A 14,679-nucleotide genomic window follows, 5' to 3' on the forward strand; every position below is an offset into this window, starting at 1 on the left:
CAAATCTATGTAAATCGTTGCTACGCTACAGTCCTGTGATTGACATTCATTCCAGACTTGGGCACAGGGCTCCTGGAGTCACTAGCAGGGAGAGCCATCTAGCACTTTCTGCACATCCTTCTCCCCAGCAAGAGGGAACCTAGGCTCTACCATGCCCGGGGCAACCACAGAGCAGGACCACACCTGTCCTTCCCTCCTGTCCCTCCTGCAATCAATCCACACACTGCCCAGCTGCCCTGAGTGCCCGGTGACTGTTATTATTTAGGGAATAATGACAAGAAAAAAGTCCATACCTGCTCTGTATAGAAGTAATTTCTTTTCTCTGACTCTTTTCTATTCACTCTTGGTTGAATCTATAAATGTCTATCTAATATAAATTATGGTGTATCAAGCTGTTGTCACAAGCAATGCAAAACGGCATGTTACAAGTTTGTGTGGCTGGGTGTGGTGGCACAGGCCTGTAATCCCAGCAGCTCAGGAAGCTGAGGCAGAAAGATCGCAAGTTCTAAGTCAGCCTCAGCAAATTAGCAAGGCTCTGAGCAACTCAGCGAAACCCTGTCTCTAAATAAAATATTTTTAAAAGGCTAGGTATATAGCTCAGTGGTTAAGTGTACCTGGGTTCAATTCCCAGTACCCCCCCCCCAAAAAAAAAGTTGGTATGTTTCAGATTCATGCTCAAAGTCATAAAACACTGATAACTAGGAATGGTGAACTTTACCAGTCACTTCAGTGTAACCAAATCTACAAATGTCCCATGACATTTGTAAGCACTCGCCCCTCAACCCCTGCCCCAATTTAGAACTAACCTCTTTGTTCTCCAGCAGGACAAAAAGACTCGTGTGTTTTCAAATATTAGCTCAAGTATATTATCTGCCTTCTAGGGGGTAGGAACTTTATTTACCTTTCCACAGTTCCTGTGCTAATAAGGTCCTTGGAGGTGAGGGGCCTGATCCCCGAATTCTAGTGCAACAATCCAAGAGAGCAAAAGGCACTTAAAACAGAATATCATACAGAGTAACTAACTCCCTTACTGCACTCAGCAAGAACCAGCCCCAGAATCCGCACTGGGGGGAACATTCCCATTGTTCAGATGCAGGAACTGAGGCTGGGGAGGTGAAGTCACTGGCAAGGCCTTCACCCTACCCAGGGGGTCAGCAGACCGTGGGTGCTTTCTCCTTCACCACAGACACACAGACCACAAGTCAGACTGGGATCGTCTCCAAAATACAGAGTCAACCTCCCTCGGGTCCTGGGGATGCAATCTCAAGGTGGATGACTCAGCTTTCTGGGTATCCACAAATAATTAAGAGAGAGAGTCAGACTCCCACACCGCAGAAAAGATAGGAGTGGGAAGCAATCGCTCGTGGTTTTTTTTTTTTAACATTTTTGAGTTGTCAATGGACCTTTGTTTTATTTATTTATTTTTATTTTTATGTGGTGCTGAGGATGGAACCCAGTGCCTCACCCATGCTAGGCAAGTGCTCTGCCACTGAGCTACAACCCCAGCCCTCCTTGAGTTTTCTTTATCTAACTTTTTCCTCCATGGAGAATATGGGATTTCTTAGTCAAAGCAGAAGGCTCAGTTTTTCAACCTTAGGTCCCACAAAATGAAGTAAACCCTCCCCACCACCCCCTAGAAGGGTCCTTCCCTTTCTTTCCCTCCAGAAAACCCAGCCACCAAGTGCCAGGATAACTCTCCACAAGTCCATCATGGTCAAGGCCTCCCATCCTTTAAGCCTCTACTGAAATCAGACCCAAAACTGTGGTCCCTGAGGGGGGCTGAGGAGCTGGGGGCACAACTGCTACTGCGTGCACTGGGACCCCTGAGCTGCTGTGGGTCACACATAGCAATCCCCCAGGGTGACCCCTCCCATCACACTCCTGAAGGCCTTGGTGAAGAGAATCGTCATTATGGGAGTCACTGATGTCCCTTAGGTCTCAAGGGAGAGAACAGAAGAACACTGCAGAACTCATTTTAACATGAAGCTGGCTCATCAGCAGGTACTGGGGATTGAACCCAGGAGTGCTTAACCACTGAGTCACATCACCAGCCCCTTCTTATATTTTATCTAGAGACAGGGTCTCACTAAGCTGCTTGGGGCCTCATTCACAATCCTCCTGCCTCAGCCTCCAGAGCCACTTGGATTATAGGCGTGCACCACCGCCCCCAGCAATATAAGAATATTTTATCCTCACTGACAAAAGAGATGACCACTTAAAACCATGTATTCAGGACAGGGGATAGAGCTCAGTGGTACAGCACTTACCTGGTACGCACGAGGCCCCAAACAAGAAACCAACAGAAAGATCAAACTAAAGTAAAACTGTCTACCCAGGAATGGAAGTCTGGAATGTGCTACGACATGGATGGACCTGAGGGACATTGCGCTAAGTGATATAAACTTAGGGGCAGTGATATAAACAGAGGGGCAGAGACTGAATGATTCCTCTTCAGTGAGGTCCCTGGAGTCATCAGACCACAGAGACAGAAGGCAGAGTGGAGGCTGCCGAGGTTGGGGGGAGAGGGGAGACAGTGCTGGACAGGGATGGAGCGTCTCTTTGGGATGATGGAAGGGTTCCGAAGAGGGAAGGAGGGAAAGAGGCTCAGCAGTGTGAACATGCTGCATGCCACTGAACTGCACACTGAAAAATGGTTGAAAAGATAAATATTATATCATGTGCATTTTACTAAAATTATAAAATACAGGGAAAATTCCCAGATACTCAAAAATAATGACATTCTCCCTGGACATATGAATGCACAGAACATTAAAAGCACCACTTCAAGAGAGCAATAAGGTGGATTTCACCCTGCCTGGAAGGAGCTGTGGGCAGGCCCTGGCAGCAGCCTGCGGAGAAGGAACCAAGCAGATGTGCTGGGAGAGTTTGCCCACGGCCATCTGGCCAGCCACTGGGCACCCCCGGGCCAAGCAAGCCAGGGAGGCACAGCCTGCTCCCAGTTCACCTCCGCATGCACTCACCCAAGTCCCCCGAAATGAACAGACATGAGATGCCAGGGTGGCCTGTGGCCCTGAAAGGTCCACACAAGGCTTCTCTTCTCATGTCAAAATGAAGCCTAGTTCCTACGTCTCCAAATTCTTCCCTGGAATATTGTAAAGTCAGCCCTGACCTACCTATTTTCCGTTAAGGTAACAATAAAGATTTTCCCCTAAATCAACCATAAAAGCCAGCACAGGGCTCATTCCCCAGGAATAGCTCCCCCCACATGCTCAATGTCCCAGGGCCAACAGCCGCCCACCGCTTCCAGGTGAGACTTCAAGCAACTGCAGACAAAGAGGAATGAAAACAAATGCAATCGGCTTCTAGAGCAGATTTACTAGGAGCTCATAAAAATACCTGAGACCCAGGCTGTCTAAGAAGTACACAGCAATAAATGCCATACTTATTTTATACTTAAAGGGATATTGCTGCACTCTCACAAACAAAATCCATCTGATTTCCAAACACACCATCGGAGGATGGACCAAGTATTTTTAAAGGAGAGGGATTTCAGATATTAAAGGAACACCACCAAAAATGTGAACCACTCCAAGAGGGTGTGAATCACTGCCCGGACATGCCGGGTGGAAGCCTGTTTAAACCCGGAGCCAGACCTGGCGCCAAGGGTAATAAGGAGAGGAGAGGCCTCAGATCAGACCTCAGAGCTCTATTAACCTAATTCTGTCACCGGCTTGGCCCAAGGATGCCCACAGGTCCAGCAGGAGGGCACTCCATCACTCTCACAGGCAGGGCCCACAATGTACTGGTCAAGGGGCTCAGCCCACAAAGGAAGGGCAAGTCTAGGAAGTGTCTTCCTCCAAGTCCCCCCTGGAGATGAGCAGCAAGCCCTGGGCCGAGAGCCAAGCAAGCCATCACCCTGGAGAAAAGCCAGCGGGTCACCAACCCTTGGAGACTGGGGCAGAGAGTGGTCCAGCCTGCGGGGCAAGGGCTCATGAAGTTAAGGCTCTGTGCCACCAACCTAGGCCTCAGCTTGCAACCTCATGGCAGAAGAGCCTCTGTGAGCAGCAGAGCAGCACCCACTCCACAGGAAGACAGGCCCAAGGGTAAAGGGTGGCCAGGCACACGGGAAGCCAGGCAGCCCTGAACCTCACACTGCCCTACTGGGCCCTGGAGGGAACCTCATTTCTGATGCTACACAGGACTTTGGACCTCTGGCTCCAAATAAATGAGACAGGGGCTGGGGTTGTGGCTCAGTGGTAGAGCACCTGCCTCACATTCGTGGGGCACAGGGTTCGATCCTCAGCATCACATAAATGAATAAAATAAAAGTATTGTGTCTATTTACAACTAAAAAATAAAAAAATTTAAAAAAGAGACACAGCCTCCAAACAGGAAAAAAACAACTACCCACACTCACTGCCCTCAAAACAGCTTCTGCCTGGGCTGACTACAAAGCTCCCAGCTGCAAATTACACGTCCACACACGCCACACACACCACACACAACCATCATACACCACCCCTCCACTCCTACACACACTACACACCAACATCACATACACCCCACACACAACACATATCACAAAGCCAACACACAAGACATACCCCAGGGTCTGGGGCTGTGGCTCAGTTGTAGAGCACTTGCCTAGCAAGTGTGAGGCACTGGGTTCAATTCTCAGCATCACATAAAAATAAATGAATAAAATAAAGTCTATCAACATCTTAAAAATTAAAAAAAAAGACATACCCCATACGCACATTACACAACACACACTCAAACCATTCACCACACACACTATGCTATGCAAACATTATAGTACATGAACTCAAACACACCACACAAACTTCAAAATCTTTTGTCTTTTTAAAAGGACCACGAAGCCCCCTCCACACGGTAGATGAGTGGTGGGAAAGGAGGGTAAAAGCACAGGTTTGAGAAGAAAAACTGGAAACTTAAAGCAAGTCTAAAGAAATCAGGCAGAGAAGTAAGAAAGGAAACCAACCAGCATGCTTTCATTCTTTTTTTTCGTTTTTTAAGAGCAAAGAGTAAAACTTTTCCTGGGAAATTCTAGACCCCAGCTGAAGATTGCATATTAAAGAAAATGTAGAAAATTATAGACTAGATTTACGTACAACTGAATTGCTGGTTTTAAGAAACTATTATTAATGAAGAAGCCAAAACACTGCCTATTTGAAGAGAATTCTCTGGAAACACACAAACACACACACACACAGAGTAATAATTGCTGAGCAGGCATATTAAAGTCAACTCAAGAGAGGGTTGTAAACCACACCAAAACCCAGAGAGGCATCTGCCACAGAATCTCCTGGGACCCAGGCAGTGACCTCAGCTCACTGGCTGCGGGATGAGGTGGCAGGACAGTAGCACACACCCCAAGACAGGGAGGCCACTCTGGGCCACTGAGGAAGCTTGTGTGTCCCCCCAAAGCTGGATGTATCTGTAGCTCCTCCTTGGTGACAAGCAAGATGTCCCCAAAGGCAAACTGCCAGCTCATGAGGAGATTCTCCCCTGACTCACAGACCCTCTGCACAGCAACCCTGGGGAGATACCTGTGCATTTGGGGAGAAGGAGCTGTCAAGAAGTGCCCTGAGGCCTAACTGCACTAGCCAGAAAAGCCTTCTCTCTGGCACTCGGCCACACTAAAATCGCCAAGGCTGCCTCATGCACATGGCCACCAAAGGATCACCTGGCTGGGGCCAGAGGATGCCTTCAGGTCTCTGACACCTCAAGAGCCATCTATCTCTGCCACCACAATCCCACCTCCCCCTTCGTTCACAGAGTTTAAGAAAATCTCTTTAGTATGGTGCACTTTTGTGTTGTTTTAAGTTTTAGTCAATGGTTTTTCATTATGAAATAAATTTCAACACTCTTTTTTGTCTTTATTTTTCTATGAATCCTTTTAATTGTGTTTTAGAAAGATGGTGGTTTGCAGTGATGAGGGGAAACCTACTTTTTTTTTTTTTTTTTTTTAACCACTGACAGTTTGAAAAGCACCAAGGATTGTCAAATATCCAAGTTCCAGCTTTAAAAGACCTATAATCCATGGCTGAGAGATGAAGCTCAGCAGCAGAGCATGAGGTCCTGGGTTCAATCCCAGCACCGCAAAAAAAAAAAAAAAAAAAAAAGAAGAAGAAGAAGAAGAAAAAGGCTCTAACCAAGTGGGTTTAGGTTTTCAGGCATTTTTTTTCTAATTGTGGTAAGTGTATACCATAAAAATTACCATTTTCATTTTTAAGTGTATAGATCTGGTCATTAAATACACTCAAACTGTTCTGCAACAATCCCTACCATCCACCCCCAGGGTTCTTTTCCTCAAGGAAAACTGAAATTTTGTATCCATTAAACAATTCCCCATTGGATTCCTCCTCCTCCGCACTTCCTCCTGCTCCCTCCTCCTTCTTCTTTTTCTTTTTCCTTTTGAATCAAGATAAGACTTGGCAGGGAGTTAAATTAGGACAGCAAATAAAACCATAAAAGTGAGAAATCCATGTAACTGTCTAAATGCTAAACAGGAAATCATTCATTCCAAGGAAAATGCCTCTTCCCCTTTGCATGTTTAGGGGCCTACACACCCTTTTTTCTCGAGGTCAAAGGGTACATAGCACCCCCACACACAACACACACACACACACACACACACACACAGACTCCTCCTTATAATAACAGCAGTGCGGGCCGCCCAGGAGGTAACACACATGGGAACATCCTTTCCAAACACACATGGGCACAGAGGACTGATCCCAGATCCATCAGAAAAAGGAAGTGAAGGGGCTGGGGTTGTAGCTCAGTGGTAGAGCACTTGTCTGACATGTGTGAGGCACTGGGTTCAATTCTCAGCACCACATAAATAAATAAATGTTCATCAACAACTAAAAAAAATATTTAAAGAGTGTCTTAACAGACTGACCTGTGTCCCTTGGGCAAGGAGAATTTGGGCAACTGTCTTTCCCAATTTCCCATAGTACATCACGGCAGCTACCACTACCTTGCTTTCATCATCGGAGAAATGGGACATTGCACAATGAAAAACAGTAAGAAAAAAAAAAAAATAGCTGGAAAGGGTGTTGGAAAAACAGCAGGGGTCCAATGGAGTCAGTTTGGTCATCTTTTTGGGAAAGGTTCATCCCCAGTATCAGGCCAGGGTCACCTCTGCCAGGAAATCAGATGTGTCTCACTCACTTGTAAAAGAGGGCTGCTTCCCCAATTCCTGAAGTTGATCTTCCATGATCCATTCCTTAAACAGAAGTCATCTCAAGACACTTCGAGAATGCCTTTCTCTTCTAAATGAACCCAACCAAGAAAGGAATAAAATGAGCCACATTCTTTAGGGTGAATAGAGTGGAATCCAAAACTAATACTGAGGTCTGAGTGATGGAGCTGCATTATCAGTGAAGGGAAAGGAGGGAGTTGAAAGCAACTCCCTGGCCTTGGGCAAAGGTGATTAGTGAATGTCAGTTTTCTATTGCTATAACTGAATACCAGAGACCAGATCATTTGTAAAGAAAAAAAAAAAAAAAAGTTTACCCAGCTCATGGTTTAAAAGGGTAGGAAATTCAAGACTAGACAGTCATATCTGGTGAGGTCCTTCTGATTAGTGGGGACTCTGCAGTGTCATAAGGAGGCACTGGGCATCACAGGCAATCTTAGCTGGGTCTCTCCTCCTCTTAAAAAGACACAGTCCCATTGGATTAGTGTTCCACCCTCATGAACTCATTTAACCTTAATCGCTTCCCAAAGGTCCCACCTCCAAACACCGTAGTCAGATTGAGTCTCCCTCTTGAAAAACCTCACAATGGAAATTAAATTTCAACGTCAGTTTGGTGGGGAAATTCAAACCACAGCAGTGGGGACACTCTTTAGGCCTAAAGAGAAGAAGTGGAGCCATATTTGCTTTGGAAGAAGCAGCCCCTGAAGAAGCTACAGGCAGATGCCCTGTGAGATCTTTAGCGGTAACTGATGTGCACACACCAACCAAAACATCTTGTAGAGCTGCAGGATGTAGCTCCAGGGTAGAGCTCTTGCCCAGTATGTGCAAGGCCCTGCTGTTGGATCCCCAGCACTGCAAGCAAAAAATAAAAAATCTGTGCAAACTCAGTCTCTTAAAGTATAATCGGGAGAATATAACTTTTTAATGACCTTTGAACAGGGAGCATAGGCAGGCTTCACGGAAGTTATCGTAACAAATCTATCTAGCACTTTCTACAAGCCTGGCACTGGTCTTAAGAGCTTTATAACTACTGACTCACTTAATACCCAGAAAGACCACCCCAGGAGGTAAGCAGGTACCAGCACTCTCCCGTGGGAGTGGATGTTTACACAAGGTATTTACAAGGAGCACAACATCACCATGGAGAAATAAACAATATTAGTCCCCCAAAAGAGGTCTAAATATATTCAGCATCTAAGCACTATGACTTTTACACTGATACTAATAACAAGTAAACTTAATGTCACATTTAAGAGATTACCCAAAATGAGCTCCATCGAGATTTTAAAGCCTTCTATAGAGCCAAAAGAAACAGCACTGAGATTTCAAGTGGAGGGTGCCAATTAAGAAAAGCGACTCAAATTCCTTGAAATGTAAACACCTTATAATTTCATGATGAAAACCCATAAAACCTACAGGTTGGACGGTTAGTTAAAAGTCTGCAGGTCAGAAGGGGAAGTTTCCCTTCCCTATCGCCTCAAATTAGTACATCACGGAAGATCCGGCTCTGTTGTCATCAATGAGAGGAATTTAAGAAGAAACCACAATGACCCCCAAACGCCTTCACTTCCACAGCTTCGGAGTCCACAGGGCCTGGCGAAACACCTCGCTTTGCCAAAAACAACCTATAGGATTTCTTTCCGATGAGAAAATTAAAATTGCTTGCTAATTGCTTTTCCTCCTCCAGTGATCTGTCTTGGAATCTCAGTGTGGGAGCACCTCCGCCAGTCCGGGCAACCAGAGTCCAACGTGTGCGTCCTGGGACTGGGGAGCCTGGCGCGCAGGCGCTCTGCACGCTACCTCCTCAGAGCGCGCGCTTCCAGGAAGGTGGAAACCAAATGCAAAACCAATGACGCAGGTGCACCGGTTAAGACCGAAAGCTCACACAGGTGTAGACTGTGAGTTTCCATTTTCAAACACAAAACAATTCTTATTACTAAAAAGAAAAGCTCTATCCCCACTAATGGGGAAACCAGGAATGAAGATCAAGTCTGCCTTCTCTCCCAGGCATGCTTACCTGCACAAAAGCCCTGGCTTTCCCTGTTCCATCTGTGGATCTTAATCCCCTGGGGAAACTTCTTTCAAAAGAAGGGAAACACTGTGCTTTTTCTCCAAACCCTCTGCTGCTGTGTTAGGGGTTGGCACGCACATTATTTCTGCACTGTTGAGTAAGCAGAAAAGAAACTTAAAGTGGCAACACCCAGTGCTGGCAAAGGTGTGTGGGAAAAGGTAATGTCAGAAATTTCAGAGCATAGAATAAATTGATGGATGTATGCTGGTCAGTTTTGTCAAGCAACTTCAAAATACGTGGACCTACTGTCACTAATGTCTGCACCCACAAAATATCTTGGGAACGTTGAGATCCAACACCAAAAGAACAGGCAACAGAAGCAAAAATAGACAAGCAGGAGAGCAACAAAGAAAAATCTTCTGCCCAGCAATAGAGATAATTATCAGAGTGAAAACAGACACACACAATGGGAGATAACACTTGTAAATTGTGTCTAACAAGAGGTTCATATCCAGGCTCTAACAAGGACGCCTACAACAACAACTAACACAAATAGCCTGATTTTAAAACAGGCAAAGGACTTGAATAGACATTCTTCCAAAACAATTTTACAAGTGTGGTGTACCCCTCTAAACCCAGTGACTTGGAAGACTGAGACGGAAGGATCTCAAGTTTGAGGCTAGCGTCAGCAACAACTTTCAACATGAACATCACTAATTATTAGGAAAATACAAACAAATCACAATGAGATACCAACTCACATCAATCAGGAAAGTAACTGCAACACACGCACGCACACACACACACACACACCACACACACACACAGAGTAACAAGTTCATTGAGCCTATAGAGAAACTGGAACCCCATTCCTGTTACTGGAGGGAACCACTGTAGGAAGCAGTATGGAGGTTCCTCAAATAGAATTTCCATATGATCCAGCAATCCTACATGTTGCCATAAATCCAAAATAACCAAAAGCAGGATCTTGAGGAGACGTTGGTTTTAGAATCTTATGGCCTATGTACACATTGCTCATTATTCACAATAACCAAAAGGTAAAAACAAGTGTCTACCAACAGATGAATGAATAAACAAAATGTGATATGCAGGGTGTGTGTGCGTGTGTGTGTGTGTGTGTGTGAGAGAGAGAGAGAAAGAGAAAGAGAGAAGGAATACCATTCAGTCTTTAAAAGAAAGGAAATCCCATCACCTGCTACAACACGAATGAACTTTGAAGACTTTATGCTAAGTGAAATAAGTCAACTACGAAAGACAATGCTTTATTAATCTACCCAGTGGTACCTAAAGTAGTCAAATTCATAGAAAGTAGAACAGTGTTTGCCAGGAACTGGGAGGAAGAATAGGTAGTTGTTTAACGGGTGCAGAATTCTGGTTTTGTAAGATGGACGAGTTCTAGAGATGGGTGACTGCTGGTGGTGACTGCCAACACTGTGAACGTGGTTAAAACTACTGAAACTCTACACTCAAAATGGTGACAATGCATTTTATGGCAGGAGGTTTTCACAACTAAAATTTTCGTTTCAATTGCCTTCAAGAAATAACTCAGAGACACCATTTTCAAAGAGAGTTGGTTTTCTATTAAATACATAAAACGTAATGATTTCAATAATAAGGAATGAGGGAAATGCTTTAAAATAGAATAAAGAAGATAAGTTGGAGATATATATATATATATATATATATTTTTTTTTTTTTTAAAGAAGAGAATGTTCTTACATTATTACTCATTCACTAAAAATGATGCTTCCCAGCAAATACCTGTGACAAAGGCAGGGATCCAGCCGGATGGGCCACCGCCACATCTGCACTCATCCCTACTACCTGCCCTCATACAAAATCACAACACACGTGTTCTGCATGCAGGCTCTTTCTGAAAACACAATGTGTCGGAACAAAGCTTTTTAAAAATAAACTTCAATAAATAAATAAATGGAGGAGAAGGGACAGAAGAATTCCAAATTACTAAATGTAGAAGAGACGATGGAGTTCAAAGCCCCCTAACAGAGCAGCCGGTACTCCTGCAATCAACAGCCACGGATGAGGGTAGATGAGCAGAAGGCGCAGGATCAGAAGAAAGGCCATACGCAGACTCTAAGCACCTTCCTGCAGTATGGCGGAGAAACCAGGTGGACACCACCTGAACCCAGCAATTAGGGGGAACATCGCCAGAGAAGGACAGAGGGACACCAGGCTCCTCTTGATGCAAAAGGACATGGCATCAACTATTTTCCTGCCCAAGACACATCACCTGAGTCTAAGCAAAAGGAAACAGAGAAATCCAAACCGCAGAACTATTTCACAAAATTGTACTCTCTGAAAGTGTCAGTCAATAAAACAAGGCAGTACAGAGGAACTGTCAGAGGAGACAGAGGAGACCCAGGAGACAGGACAACCAAACACAAGGTGGGAGGGATCCTGGACCAGCCACGCCACTGTTAACCTCCTAGTCTTAATTAAGGCACCACCTTGACCCTAGAAGTTGACATAGGGGAAGCCGGGCTAAGGGTATCTGCAAGTGTGCTATTTTTGCAACCTTTCTGTACATTTAAAATTATTTCAAAATAAAGTGTGTGTGTTTGTGTGTGTGCATCCTCCTATGATACACTTTCTTCTGAAGACAGTGCAAAAACCTTCATCTAAAAGAATATGAAGGTGAATTTCTCAGGAACAAAACTAAAAAACTTGCAATAAGTGAAAACTTGGAATATTTCTAGTTTATCAGTCATAATACTATTCTTCAAGTGACATGGAGCGAACAGCCCAGCAGAGTACATAAAATAGAGATCAAGTAGACCTTTATTCTCTGGTACGAACTTGCACTTAAAAGCTGTTCAGGAGCCAGGTACATTGGTGCACACCTGTAATCAGCAGCTCTGGAGGCTGAGGCAGGAGGATTACAAGTTCAAAGCCAGCCTTAGCAACTTAGCAAGGCCCTGAGCAACTTAGTGAGGCCCTGTCTCAAAATAAAATATACAAAGGGCTTAGAGGTTAAGCCCCCTGGGTTCAATCCCCAGTACCAAAAAGAAAAAAAAAAAAGCTATTCAGATGGTCAACTGTATACTTAACCACATTAAAGAAAATTTTCCTAAGATCTCAGAATAAGATTACAAAATGAGTCTCTCTCTTCCCCTCCACCCCCAGAAAGTTCCTAGTCAGAAATATTTCCATACCACAAAACTGAAAAAACTGACTATTTTATTCCCATGCCTGGTGCCCTATCTGCTGGCTCTGCCATGACCAGTCCCGGGGACACACCTTGATCACAGTCAGGCCCTGAGAAAGAGAGCACTATTCGACAGAGTTCGGCCAAGTTCAAGTCTGCAAACTAAGAACACAGGTACAAATGAGCCTAATTTCAGTTCATGAGGTCACCTGGAAATGTGGTAATTTTTTTTTTCCCAATCAAGTATTAACATGACATTATCTCAAATCCATCTGTCAAAAGTTCAAGCCTCCAATAAACTTGAGTTTTGTTTAGAAAATCAAGCACTAGAATGATTCCTAAGAGATACACTAAAACAGAATTCACTCCCAGCAGCTTAGAATATTCCAGGCTCAACCTGTGACCAGAAACTCTGAACCATAAGGGTACATCTTTGCCTGTACTGTGACAGAATGCCACAGACTGGGTCATTTCTAATAAACAGAAGCTGATTTGGCTCACAGTCCTGGAGACTGGGAAGTCCAGGATGGAGGAAGTCCAGGACAAGGGTCTCCTTGCTGCCTCAACACATGGTAGAAGGTATTCAATGGGAAGAGAGTGCCAAACTCTGCCTTTGTAAGTGCCCCCTCTCAAGAAAATGACATTAATCTGCCAATCTATTTCATCACCTCTGAAGGGTCGGTCCCGCCTCTCAACAATGTTGCACCAGAATTAAGTTCCAACCCCTGAACTTTTGGGGGACACAGTCAAACCACAGGTCTTTACAGAACCAGTCTGCAGGATGGCAATCTACGTCATCAAGGCCCAAGGATCTATCTTCTCATCCCATCATGCTTAGCAAGGAGATGTCCACCACTTAGTGGCCACAGCAAGCAGCTCCAGGAATCCCATCAGCTACCTGCCCAAGCAGCGGAGGAGGCAAAGCCTTCTCCAGAGACTCTCAAGCCTGGAAAGGGAGTCCCTCCCTCCCTCCCATCTCATTGTCCAGAACTTATATGTGCCCAATCACTGACAAAAAACAATGTGATTGCCGTGACAGAGCTAAGTTGATCCCAAGGAGTCCCCACTGGACCCTTCCAGTTCCCGAGCACCTGAACACTAGGAGAGGGTGGCAGGGCAGTCCTTGAGAAAGGCAGATTCTGTATAAGAACAACACAGGTCTACTCAGCAACATCACTAGAGGCTAAATTTGCCACCGTGGGTACACACATCCACCCAAGAACACTGCCACCTGCTAACGTAGCATCTGGCATCAAGACTGCCTCTCTAGGATCAGGAAAGAAGGGACCATCATCCTGAGTCTCACCCTGCGTCCTGGCCTTTCCATTTGCTGAAGTCGAAATACAAGCTGAGCAGCCAGACGGTGCTGTGATCCCCACGTGGCAGAGGAGGAATCCAAGGCACAGTGGCCTCCACCTCATGCAGGATCCCTGAGGGAGCCTCCCCCAAGATTCCACCTTTGCACTAACCAGGCGCAGCACCCAACAGACACCTGCACTCACAGCACCCAGGAGCAGGAGGCTGGCTCCTTCCCTGGTGCTCTTCAGGGGAGTTCATTCTCTTTAGGAGAAGGTGGGGGTGCAAAGTGCTGGCTGCTTGCTTAGCATCTGGCAGGATCCAGAACGCGACTCTTGGGCAACTCTCAACAGCTCTTTCTTAATAGTATTACAGCATCTGTGAGAGCAGCTCTGAGAACTCGAAAAGTCTTTAAAAGGACTTGAGGAAGCCCAGCAGCTTCTGGGATATCTGTGAAGTCAGATCTTGGCCGCAGCTGACTCTATCCAGGAGAGCAATCAGAACGGAGGGCGGAAGGGTGATTCGGTTCCGAGCAGCCAATGCTGACTTGATCTGATCATGGATATCTGTTTCCTCCGCCACTGATCATTTTGGCACCTGGAATTCTACCCTGTTGCTGCCAGGAGTCGAAACCCTACCACCGGGTCCGGGGATGCAGATTGGTGGGTAAAGCACTTACACTGGGCTGGCCTGCAGGCGGCCCTGGGTTCCCTCCCCAGCAAGGCGAAACACACCACACCGCAATGAAGTGGGGACTCACCCTCCATGTCCCTCCAAGGCACCTCCCAGCCCTGCGGGCGGCCTTGGGCTCCACTCGCCCACCTCCCCCAAGATTCCTCCTTCTGCATTAACTGCCAAGGTCCAACTGCACTTCACACCCGCACAGATCCTCACTCGAAATCGGAAAAGTCTCAAGTGGAAGGAATTCTACACACCGGCCAGTCCAGCCCATCTGTTTCCATTATGGCCATTTTTTTTTTCCTTTATGGTAATTCA

The 14,679-nt window shown here is 45.6% G+C and overlaps 1 protein-coding gene across 2 annotated transcripts in view; it reads right to left on the reverse strand.

The window, feature by feature from the left end:
• Positions 1–14,679, reverse strand: part of Ror2 (receptor tyrosine kinase like orphan receptor 2) — a 208,142-nt gene that overhangs the window by 161,675 nt on the left and 31,788 nt on the right. The window lies entirely within an intron of this gene.

This window comes from Sciurus carolinensis, chromosome 15 (assembly GCF_902686445.1).
Source record: "Sciurus carolinensis chromosome 15, mSciCar1.2, whole genome shotgun sequence".
In the NCBI taxonomy this organism is placed as follows: Eukaryota; Metazoa; Chordata; class Mammalia; order Rodentia; family Sciuridae; genus Sciurus; species Sciurus carolinensis.